General features: G+C 47.2%; 1 protein-coding gene across 1 annotated transcript in view; it reads left to right on the top strand.

Moving 5' to 3' along the window:
* The window catches only part of SLIT3 (slit guidance ligand 3), a 616,264-nt gene that overhangs the window by 124,181 nt on the left and 479,225 nt on the right, over positions 1–12,858 (top strand). The gene's annotated exons all lie outside the window — the stretch shown is intronic.

A 12,858-nucleotide genomic window follows, 5' to 3' on the forward strand; every position in this document is an offset into this window, starting at 1 on the left:
TCAAACTCCCACCAGAGAGAGAGAAACAGCCCATGCCAGGATCCTCCACTAGCAGATATGAGCCAGTGTCTAAGACTGAGCTAGGGAAGGAATGTTATTTTTTGACACTTTTTTCAAAGACCTGGGAATAATATTCTGTGATACAATGAAATGGAAAGATAAACTGTGCTTGCTTCATCTCCAGGCTTCACTGATTTTTTTTACTTCTAATGGGCATTGAAAGGAATTGTCTAGCTATTGGAAGGCTCAGCTTAGTGAAGGCTTTCCACAAAAGAGACCCCATGGGGACTTAAACAAAAACCAAATCTTAGTTTGGAAAAAAAAAAAGAATAGATTACACTAATTTACAGAGCATTGACCTAAACCTCCAAATTATTTTTTTCTTGATCTGAGATCTGAAACAGAGGTTGTTTGAAAGACATCTGGTAAATTAGTCCAAACCTGAAGTCAACCATATCTTCTAAAATAATTGAACCAGAACCACACTGGAACATCAAAATATTAATGTTTTCCAAACGGACTCTCTCTCTCTGGATCTCTGGCTGGTGTAGGTAGAGCACCAACCTACTGTTTGTTCCTCTTCTCCCCCACCCAGCCCTCTGCCCCTACCTGTCACTTCTCCTTTCTGCAAACCTGGCTTCAATCGGCAGTGGGCGATCGCTGGTTCTGCCCTGGGAAGGCAGGCTTTCGAGACTCACTTTACTGCTGCTGTGATCAGGAGAGATGCTGCTCTTCTGAGTGACTTGACCCACTCACCACCTTTAATTCCATGTCATGAGGAAAAGAGGAGGAGTCTTTTCATTAGATGCATGGTGGAAAGGGAAGACAGGATGGAGAGAAAGGAAGAACCCCTAGAATAAGGAAGAGATGGAGGGAGAAAAAAGAATGACCATCACCAAAACGTAGATGCGAAACAGAGATGGTAAAGATAATGATACAGTGAAGGGTCAAGGGAAGGAAAGAAAGCAAACAGGAATCTTTGGGGGAAATTTTATCTCAGGTTTGTTTTCATCTTTTTCTGGCCGATCCCAAGACAGATGGAAGAATTTCTGATCCCACACGTGCCTCTCCATTCTTTACCAAGCTCTGTGTCAACTCTTGTCTCTACAGCAAACCCCTCAGGAGGCAAGAACATCATCTTCGTAGAGTCCCAGAGCTGGACGGCACTTCTAGGATTTGTAGAACAATGCCTTTCTTTTGCAGCTGGAGAAATAGAGGCACAGAGCAGTAGGGAACTCAAAAACTCCAGCCCTAGAATTCCTGGTCTGGTGCTGTGGGCACAGCCCAAAGATACATTCTTACCTTTGCCATGATTTTTCCGTAAGTGCCAGAGAAGAGAAACCGTGGAAGAAGGATCATTGGCTTATAAGGGATTATGGATTGGTGTTTCCAGGGGTCGGGCTGCTTGGGGTAGCAGTTTCTCTTTTAAGAAAAAGGAAAGTCTTTTGAAAGAAGTGATGTTGGTGATAGATTTGCTCATCCAAGTAAGGAGGAACAATTCTTACCTGTGAACAGGTTGTTGCAAGTTCATGGAAGCATCGTGTGGTTCTTATCACAACACACTTGAGCAAGGGAATTGAAATAACCAACCGCACTTGAGACCCATTCCAAGAAAAGAATCAACAAAATAGGCAATCGAAAGGAAGGGGTAGAGGCCGACCCCTAAGGTTTCTGTCCTGGTGTTGGAAGAATGGCGGTACCATCAAAGAGAAGTGAAGAGGAAGTCTTCTTGGAGTGTGGTGATGGGGACTGCTTCTCAGAGCTTGCAGTCTTTCCAGGGCCAACCAGCCTGGTGCATCTGAATTTCCACCTCCTAGGAATTTCAGAAGTTAAAAAGCCAGAGTCAGTTGGTATCAAACTCAGCAGCATTTTTTCCCCATCCCAGCTGGTTACCTTCCGAAGGACACATCCTTTATAAGGAACCCGTTCATTTAAGAGAAAAGACCCCAGCCTGGAGGCAGTGAGAGAGCCGCATTAACATATATACCCTACCAACTATAAAATAGCTAGCTAGTGGAAGGTGTCGCACAGCACAGGGAGATCAGTGTGGTGCTTTGTGATGACCTAGAGGGGTGGCATGGGGAAGGTGGGAGGGAGGCTCAAGAGGGAGGGGATATGGGGATATAAGTGTAAATACAGCTTATTCACTTTGTTGTACAGCAGAAACGAATACAACATCGTAAAATAATCATACTCCAGTAAATACGTATTTTTTAAAAAAGAAAGAAAAAAAAAGATCCCAGCCTGTTAATTATAACCCAGCAGCCACTGACAAACTGACCGGGTTTTCCTAGTGGGCAGGGGCACTGCACCCTGCTTACCTGTCATATATATGTAACCATTTACCTGCAGCTAATTAGCCAGACTTCACCGTGGCGTCCCCAGTCGCTATGCTAATGATGGCAGCCCTCCCCTCCCAAGAAGTGCTGATTTCCCAGCTCAGTGTGAGAGGCTTCAATAATCTCTCTTTCCAATGATATAATTTGATTCCTCCATAGGAGGCTGCTCTGGTCCTAGCTCACTTAGCACTAAATCTCTCACTAGATACTCCTGTTACTTAATCTTTTCAGGCCCCAGACTAGCCTGGGCCTCTTATTTATTTATCTGGGGCCCTGTTTACTTCCCTGTTGTAAATTACTTCTGGCTCCTGGACGTCTGATCGCTGCAGTGATCGACTAATAGCTCGGAGCTACCACATTTGCCTTGTGTGATGAGGCAGATAATATGCTTAACTTATGGGAGAGACGTACACCCTCCATTTATTTCAATGGGGGAAATATTACTCAGGGGAAAGGGCCAAATCATTTACCTAATGGCTGCTGGTGTAATTATGGACAGAATTATGTGAAACAAATTGCCATGCCCATAAATCTAAACCTCCAGTGTCTGAAAGGCAGAGAGGGAATTTTGGTGGCTGGCATGGGCTCTGACTCTCTGATGGGTGGGTTTCTGAGAGGGTGCTGGCAGAAAGAGGAGGTCGGCATTCTTGTTTGCTTGGCAAGGAAGATGCTCTTCCCCAGCTCTAAAGTCTATAAACAGCTAAGGCCGGGGTGGGCAGACTGCAGCCGGCAGGCCCATCCGGCCAACTGCCACCTGCTATTATAAATAAAGTTTTATTGGAACACAGCCACAACCACTCACTTTCATACTGTCTGTGGCCCTATCTGTGCTACAGTGGCAGAGGGGCCTCATTCTTGGCAGAGACCATATGGTCCCCAGAGCCAAAAACATTTATAGTGTGGCCCTTCCCAGTACAAGGTTGCCGTTCCTTGCTTTGTCAGAAGAAGACGCTTCAGACAAATATTTTATATGAAGGTGGAGAGATTAATTTAGATCGCCGCCCTTAACTTTCTTTTTTCAGACAATTCAATCCCATGGCAAGGACATTTGATGGCAACTAGGATGGCTATCACTCTCTCTGTTGTGCTTCTGCATCTATTTGTGGGGCTTCTCTCAACAATTGTGTGGCTTCATAGGGGTTATGAACCCATTTGACAGAAGAGAAAACTGAGACTCTGAAAGGTGAAGTGTTTTGCCCAAGGTCATTTGGTAAGGAAATTGCAGAACTGGGATTCATACTTTGCCTGTCTGGCTCCAAATTCTGTCTTCTTTCAGCTAAGCCTTGCTGCCTCTCAACAAAAAAGGATGAAGGCGTTGGCAGTGGGAGAGGATTTATCTCAGCCTTGCCTCTCTCTGCAGAAGGGTTGTTGAAAGGGAATATGCGAGCAGCCAAGTCACAAGAAACACAAAAGCTCAAGGAGAAGTGAGGGGGTCTTGTTTTCTTCCATCCACACTCGCCATGGGGTGGCTGGTGGAGCAGAACCAAGAGTGCTTTATCATGTTGGGAAACATAACAGTTGTTTGTCAGGCAGCAAGAGAAACCCCAAGAGAAGAAGTCCTGGGTGATATAAAGCTTATTTCATGGCCTGCGTTGCCTGTGCAATGCTGATTGCCAGAGACAGAGCATGGACCATGTGGCCTCCTCATGGGGGAGGTGGACGCCACCAGCTCTGCTGCAGCCAGGGTGGGAAGAGAGCCTTGGCTCTTGCACCCTCTGGGACCAGTTCTCTTGGCTTTGGGGCAGCCTGCAGTCAGACCCAGATGCCCTGAACCTCTGCAGTGGGTGTGGGGAAAGTGATGTGTCCATAGGCCTGCGGACATCACCAGTGTGCCTGGTGCAGCTGGAGAAATCTCAGGTTGAAAACAGGAGCAGAAGCACCTCTTTCAAAATAGTTTTGGTCTCTGAATCTAAAAAGGCAAGAGGATATATTGGAAATAATAGTAAATAACACAGCCATGTTGCAGCAGCTACCATTTGTTAAATGTTTACAAAACAACAGGCATTGTTCTAAACCTATCATCTTCATGATCTCATTTAATCTTCATAATTATCTTGTGAGGTGAGTCTAACTATTCCGTTTTATTGACGAGGAAATGAAGCTCAGCAATGGTAAATAATCTGCTCAAGCTAATGCGTCAGTGGTGGATCTGAGAACCCAATCTGCCTGACCCCTTAATCAGTCCACATACTCGGGGTGGGAGGTGGGGGAACCACAGGCGTGGTCAAACTACCATAGACCAGCTCTGCCATGGGGGTACATAATTTTTCTTTTCTGAGCCTCAGTGTCCAGTGTTGGTTCAAATGGATATAACAGCCAAGGTTGTGGTCAAGATCAAGGGTGATGGTATATTTTCAGCGTAAACCTATTGTTTGATTCATAGTAAGAGCTCAGGGGGCCCCTTTGCATTTTCTTACCTCTTCCTGTAGCTGATAAGACACCAAGCTTTTCTTTTCTTTTCTTTTTTTAAATTAATAAGTACATAAGTTTATTTATTTATTTGTTGGCTGCATTGGGTCTTCGTTGCTGCACACAGGTTTTCTCTGGTTGTGGCGAGTGGGGGCTAGTCTTCATTGTGGTGCGCAGACTCCTTATTGCGGTGGCTTCTCTTGTTGTGGAGCACAGGGTCTAGGCACATGGGCTTCAGTAGTTGCAGCACATGGGCTCAATCGTTGTGGCTCACGGGCTTAGTTGCTCCGCGGCATATGGGATCTTCCTGGAGCAGCGATTGAACTCATGTCCCCTGCGTTGGCAGGTGGATTCTTAACCACTGCGCCACCTAGGAAGTCCTGACACCAAGCTTTTCTATCACTACCATCATTGACTCTGATGTCCCGCTGACCTCTGCAGGGAGTGGGATACACAGACCCAACCTCTCCCTTCGAGGCATTTTCCATCTAAGGTGGACATATATTCTGTGTACCCATGTATCAGTGGATGTGCATTTATGGACCATGCATCCAGGGAGAGAGGACATCCCACCAAATGGGAATGGAGCACAAGGTATTTGCATCACATGCATCTCAAGGGACGTTGCATTTTAGAGGAAGACTTTTTGGCCATTCATTCATCTTTGCTGAGCTTCTGCTCTGGGGAATAGAAAGCAGAGAGAGATTTGGAAATATGCTGGTGGGACAAGTGAGGGCCAGCTGTCACTTCTCTTTTGATCAAGCTGTAAAGGTTCTTGGTTCAGTCTCCTCCTCTCTGGGAGTTGGCATGGATTGTGAGGTACTGATGAGTTGGACTTCCATAGAAGAATTGGAAACACAGAAAATTAATGTTGTTTGGTGGTGTACTATGTGCTGGACACGTTCTTTATCCAGCATCTTTAGTTTTTCCTCCCAACCCTGTGAGGTGGGTATTAGTCATCTCCATTTGCACTGAGGGAAAGGGTTTAAAGAACTTACGGTCTCAGAGTTAAGAAGAGATGGAAGCAAGATTAGAACTCACTTCTTTCTAATTCTGGAATTCATTATACACTATACACCAGATGATCTGTCGTCACACTTTGAAGAGGAGATTACTCTATTCACTTCTTCCTAATGATATCCCGACTGTCTCCAAAGAATTCTAGAAATGATTCCAGGGGCTGTGTGTGGCTTCTTGGGGTCTGACCACTTCCACCCTAGAGGAACCTGGCTTTTCAGGACTCTCAAAGGTTACCACTGTCAGAAACCTGAAGCAAAGTAGAATAAAGGAAAACAAGCCTCAGTGATGAGGACGCAAAGCCATGATGTAGGGCTGGTGTTAGAGGTCACAAGGACCCAGACCCAGAGCCTACTGGGTGTCTGTCACTCTCCAAATGCCATGTCACATTCCTCTGCCTGGTGGCTTCATTCCTCATGTCCCCTTGCGATGGAGCCCAGGCAAGCTGGCACCATATACTTACAGCTTTGGGACCGGAGAGCAGAGAGTCTTCCCTGATGTTCATTCCAGAAGATTCTCAGGGCAGGATTTTCATTAGGCCTGGCTAGAGCTATGTGCCTTTCCCTGGACTGATCGTTGTGGCCAGAGGCTAGGACCTGTGATTAGCCCAGTCTGGATCACAGTACTGGAAAACAGTGGGGTGGGTTCTAGGCATCCAGAGACTAGAGCCAACGTGCCTCAGCCAGGAGGAGCTCTGATGCCGAAGATAGCAGCCAGCCTCCCGTCCAGAACGCTAGGCTGCTTCAAGCAACAGTCATGCCTAGAATGCCTTGCAATTTCATTCCCGGGTCCTCCCTAAAATAGGGAAAACTCATCTGCAGCTATTCCCCAGAAATGATCCAAGGGAGTTAAAAAAAAAAAAAGATTGAGGAGACGTCAAGGCTACTGTAGGGTGAGTGAACATTTGAATTCATAGCCTGAGAAAATAATGTGGAGAAGGGGAGCACACTCAGGATGATCATGCCTTTGTTTCCAGATCTAAGAGGCAGCATCCTTGAAGCTTGGCAGGACTTTAGGAGAATAAAGGAGACTTCATGGGATTCTGGGTTTCACCTCCGCCTCCCTCTCTGGCTTTTACTCCTACCCTGTCTTTGCTCACTCCTTTCAATCCTGCCCTAGCTAGCCTCATGGCAGTTCAGAAATTCACCGTGATTTCTTTTGTCTGCATCTTTATGCCTTCTTATTCATACCTGGAAGGCATTTCTCACATCCTATTGTCTAACTAAATTTCACTTTTTAAAACTCAGCTCTCACCTCTCCTCCTCGAGGAAGCCGTCCCTGATGACTAGTCTTATTTATTAGAAAGGTTGCCTCTGGGACCCTGCCATTTGAACGTCAACCGTGCCAACTCTGAGACTGATGTTTTGTCTGCCTTTCACACCAGACTATGAGCTACTTGTGAGTGGGGAATTATATTTTTATTTTTTGTTAGCAGGGTTTAGTACAGTGCTAAACTATTTTTTAAATGGAAAAACTGAATAAATGGTGTCTTAGCTCAGGCTGCTATAACAAAATCCCATAGATTGGTGGCTTAAATGATAGACATTTATTTCTCACAGTTCTGGAGGCTGGGAAGAGATCAAGGTGTCAGTACGGTTGGGTTCTGATGAGAACTCTTCCTGGCTTGCAGAAGGCCATCTTCACAAGGTGTTCTTACATAAGGAGAGAGATCGAGGGAGAAATTGAGGGAGAACAGGAGAGAGGGAGAGATGGAGAGAAAGAAAGTGCTCTCTGTTCTCTTCTTATAAGGGCACTAATCCCAGCTTGAGGACCACTCGCCATGACCTCATCTAAACCTAATTACCTCCCAAAGGCCCCAACTCCAAATACCATTACACTGGAGATTAGGACTTCAACATGTGAATTTTGAGGGGGACGCAGATATTAAGTCCATAACAAATGGGAAGTAGGGCCAGAGAGTAGCTGCTGATTTTATGGAACTCATACCTTAGAGGTATTTGAGGTCGAGGATCTGAACATCAGCTTCACATCTAGATGTCCATTTCCCAAACGTGTTCCATCTTAATATGTGTTCAGTAAAAATGTATCCTTGTCAAATATGTCTGGGAAATATTGTGCTAAAGGAAATACAGAAAGCCTTTTGCTTGTAGGACCTCTCAGAGCCTTTACCATGTTAATATACATTGGACAGTTTCAAGAGGTGAGAATTAGTGTGCAGGTAGTTCCCAAAATATTTTTTGACTGTGGAATCTGTGTTCGTGGCACATTTGGTAGGACTTGGGTCTTATAGGACAGGTGTTAAGAAAATGTGAGGTTAGAACTTTGTAAAAATTAGGTTAATTCTTAGGCGAAAGGGCCATAAAAAGACTCTGAAAGAACTCTCTGAGGGTAATTCAGTATTTCCCCTGGGAACCCTTTGATGGAAATGGGTCACAGATTGGTCAGTCCAGGTTGGTGATTCTGAGACCCCATTTAATTGTACTCTCAACTTGGCCCCTTGAGAGCATTCCCTCCCACCCCCCCACCCCCGGCTCCCGGACGCAGGATCTTAGTTCTCCGACCAGGAATCAAACCCGTGCCGCCTGCGGTGGAAGCGTGAAGGCTTAACCGCTGGACCACCGGGGAAATCCCTTGAGAGCCTTCTTATTATTTGTCCTGATACAGTGGCAGAGTCCCTCGCTGGGCACTTTCTCCTGCTGAGGTCAAGAAGCATTTCAGAGGCTTTCTGAACGTCCCACCTCTTTCTCAAAGCCTCCCCTGATCTGCTAAAGGAAAGGTGGCATCTCCCCTCTGTGCCTCCTCTGTCTCCAGTCGCTGGTCCTCTCCCTCTCTCTCCTTGCCCACCACCTTCAACACTTCCCCTTTGACTCTATCTCTGGGGGATTCCTTTGGCCCCAAGAGCAGAGAATAGCTGTAGGCCACTTAGGCATTCTGGGTGGGTTCTTGGAATCCAGATCCCTGCCTGAATCCAACCTCCCCACCCGACCCCGCCACTGTGCCTCCAGGGGTGGGGTGAATTCTTCCCAGCTGAGTCGAGGAGATGGATGCCTACAAATCTTCAGCAGCTTCCCCAAAGCAGTGAAGATTCATGCCTTCACTTGGTCGGCTGCATTCCAGCCTGGGGACAGGGGCCTTTCTCCATGCTGCCTCCCTGTTCCTCAGGACTGTGGTCTGACCCTGTACCTCCTGTGAAGACCCCATCATCAGCTAAAATCTCTTTCCTGAGGCTTCAGATCAAGGGAGTGCTACTCCAGCCTCAGGGCTGCTGCCACCCCTGGCATCTGGGTGTCGGACACCTGCAGAAGCACACAGGCACCAGGAGAACCTGCAACACACACTCACGCTTCCCCTCCCCTCACACCCACGGGCTTGTTTGACCCCTTACTACCACCTGCTTGTGCTCATGCGTGAGCCCCTGCCCGGGGTGCCCTGCCTTCTCTTCCAAGCCCTTTCCAAATCCAGAGACCGTGCCTTCGGAGTGAGTTCTAAGTTAGAAGATGATTGTGAATATTAAAAGAAGCAATCCTTTATAAAGCATTTAGCACATAGCCTGATGTCCAGTCAATGTCAGTTGCTTTCATCTAGTCCACCAGCCTCAAACCCTCCCCATTCAGTGGAGACTTCGAGGCGGCCTCACCCCACATTGGTTCCCCCAGCTCCTCAGCGTGAGCGTGGAGGACACGGTTAGTGATATTTTTGGTGTTGTTCTATGGACTGCTTTTCCTCTCTGGTGTTATTAAACAGGACACTCTCTCTGTTTCTGCATTTTTCTCTCCACTGTGTGGTTGATGGTCATGTTGTCTGCTGGGGTATGTGGCACAGAGGAGCTGGTTAATTTACTTGTTTGTTTCATTGAGCCACCTGATTGGCTAAAAAAAAAAAGTCAAGAATTTTGAGGTATCACCCTAGTTCTTCTTTCATTTAGAGATTACAAAATGACACTACCACAGGTGGAATCCTGCCCACAGATGTATTGTGTTTGGCCTGCATAATTTGAAAAAAAATGGGTTGACTGTATTTAAAAATGCAGAGATTTCAGATTAAGTATCCAGATTACTTGCTCCTGCCCCCAAAGTGGGAGCGCTGGCAGCAGCCCTGGGTCCTGATTCCCATATAGTAACAGTCTTCAGAGCCAAGTCTTAGATGCCCTTTTCAAGGAGCACGCTCTCTCCCATTTGTAAAAGTTCCCATCACTCTCACTGCCCCAGGTTGGCCCTGCTCATTTATTTTCATAACCTTTGCAGCCTTAATTTGGGGACCAGACCGTCTTCCTTCCCCAGCAGCAGTGCACAGAAGAAGCGACTGAGGCCCACAAGGCCAGGGCCACCTGTTGGTCAAGGATGGCGAGGGCTGGCCGTCAGGCTACTTCCTTACACCTCTGGATGGACAGCAGTCCTGCAGCAGGGCTTCTTTTTCCTTTGTTGGGTTTAGAAATTGGCTAGGACTCTACTGGACCTTTCTTTGATGGTTTCCACAGCACTTTCACCCCTGAGAAGTGGGCAGAGCAGACCTCATGACTCCATCCATAGAATAGACTGCCCAGCAAAGTGGAGGTCCTCAGATGCTCTTCTTGGGGGTGGGGAGGCAGCATGAGCCTTTCAGGTGCAGGTGTCCGTGTAGTCTGTGGACCTTCCCAGCATGTGTGTCACCTCCGGTCCATAAGGCCAAATCCTGTCACCTGGGTGCAGTCAGGGAGCACAGAGAATTCCAGCTCAGCACCCCTCCAGAAAGCCCTCGGCCCATGTGTGCATTCCCTCTCCGAGGAAGGGCACGCTTGAGCTGTCTGCCCCACATCCCAGGCTTCCTTCCACCCGGGAGGAGGGCTGGACTTGGTCTCCAAGGCTGGTCCATGTGGCCTCCAGCATCACATGGATAAGATCAGGCCTTGAAGCGCCTCTGCCCAGTGGGGCTTTGCAAATAGAAGGTTTAGAGAAATGGGTAGGTCTGTTTTTAATTGAAACAGTTACTTCATTTCATCCTGGCGTCCCTTGGTCAGGGCCCTGTTTTTGTGGTGACACAGCTTCTCTCTCAAGTTTAGACGCCTCTGTCTCCGGGTCTTAGGGATGCTGGCAAGTGATTTGGGGAGTGCTAATCACCGCCTGAACTGGGCAGCACTTCTATGGTAGGGAGCAATTTTTGGTAAGGAGATTTCCCCTGCCAAGGATCTTCTCTCTAATTTTCTGCACTGTGAAACCGTCTTCCATTCTCTCTCATTTGACATCTCTAGATTCCCCCGGCTCCGGACTTTCTCATGGAGAGGTTTGGGAGAAGCCAGCTAATTTCTTTTCCCGAGTTATGTCATTGAAAACTGACTCCATTTTTTTCTTCCAGAAAAAGGTGTGCTTTCATACACTTCGTGTGTAGACATACCATAAAATGATATATTAATCTGGAAGGGCCCTTTGAGATCTTCTAGTTTAGGCATGGCGAATTGATTACATCTTGAATGCCAACCATGATTAGATAAATGGTGCCCAGGGTAGTATGTTGAAAAGGATTCTGAGGCTGATCCAAACTCAGGAGGGCGCCCTGGGAGGTATTATGCTCGGTTGGCATAGACCCAGGACGGCGACCCGCAGGACACTCCCTAGGTGTGGCTGCCCCGATGGAGCTCACACTCCCCACTTTACAGGCGAGGAAACTGTGCCCAGAAAGTGGAGGCAATTAGGGCCCTGCTAGCCCTTACAACACCCTCGTGTGAGTTAGAAAGGAGCCCCCTCTGAGCTCTTTCCCAGAGGGACAGGATCTGGGGTGAATCTTAAGTGAATGACTCATAAGGGGGTCCCCCAATACCATGGTGGAACAAGGGGAGGCATAGAGCTGGGTGGCCCACTGACCTTTTTTCCCAGCAAGGTCTCTGGCCAATGGCCCCATCCCAGGATCCAGGGAGCGCCTATCCAATTTGCCTCCCATTTCTATTTCCCATTGTTCCTCCTGAGGATGAAGGCAGGTCAGACACTGGCCATCGGCTGTTAGGAGCATCCTTATAGGTGAGAGCTGGAAGGAGAATCTGTATAACTGAGAGGTTTAAGACTGAAAGCCAGGCAGACCTGGGTCTGAATTCTGACTTTCCCTTGGCCAAGTTCCTTCCTTTGCCAGAGATTCAATTTCATTTTCTTTTGTTTGGAAGTAGTGATACTAACACCTACTTTGTAGAGCTGTGGTAAAAATTAAATGAGATGATGCCTGTAAAGCTCTTAGCACAGTGCACAGTATTTAATTAACACTGTCTCAGTAAATGTTTGCTATTTTTATCATCTGCCTCCATGGAGCACATTTTCCCCTGTCAAAAGGCTTCAAGGCAGAGAATTTACCAGATTATCCAGTAGTCCCGGGGCTCTGAGACTCTGCAGTCTTAGCACAATAGAAAACAAGATGGTCACATATGTATTCTTTTCTAAAAAGTTGTTTTTCACCGAATTAAAAATGATTTGCATGAAAAATTTTGGAAATAAGTACTAAGTCACTGTTTGGTGAGACATGTAGCCTACTCTCTGGAAACTGTTTTCATTACCTTGAGGTTGTAGAAAGGGGCTGGCCCGTGCTCAGAATGAGTGGCCCAGGAGGATGTGAGGGATTTGGGTTCTGTTGACCTGTGGGATAGGAGAAGTGCTTGAAAAGATGAAGAGGGGCTCCCGTGGGAAATTCCCTCATTACTGCCCGTCTTCGTTGCCAGAAACCTCAACAGAACATTAAAGTCCAGATCCTGATGGCAGAGAGGTTAGGAAGTTCTCAGGTAGTGTTCCAAGAGAGCTGTGTGCTCCCCCTCCCCCCAGGCCAGAGCACTTTCCAGAGTCCAGCCAACCGCTGCCCCTCCCCCATCGCTCATCTGTCCTTAGTGCTGCCCCAATCGGTGAGGTCCCGGATGCTAGGAGGCAGGGGGGATGAGGAGAAGGACCAGTGCCAGAAGCCAGTCTGCCTGGGTTTGAATCCTCTGCTACTGACCTCAGGCAGATTATTTAACCTCTGAGGGTATCAACTTTGTTACCTGTGAAGTGGGCGTGATGATAGTCCCTCGTTCACAGGATTGCTGTGGGCATAAAATGAGTTAATGCACGTAAGCGTGTAGAACAGAACCTGGAACCAAGTAAGCATTCCCTTCCTATTGGCCAGTATCATTGTTCTTAACACA

This window comes from Hippopotamus amphibius, chromosome 1, assembly GCF_030028045.1.
Source record: "Hippopotamus amphibius kiboko isolate mHipAmp2 chromosome 1, mHipAmp2.hap2, whole genome shotgun sequence".
Taxonomy (NCBI): domain Eukaryota; kingdom Metazoa; phylum Chordata; class Mammalia; order Artiodactyla; family Hippopotamidae; genus Hippopotamus; species Hippopotamus amphibius.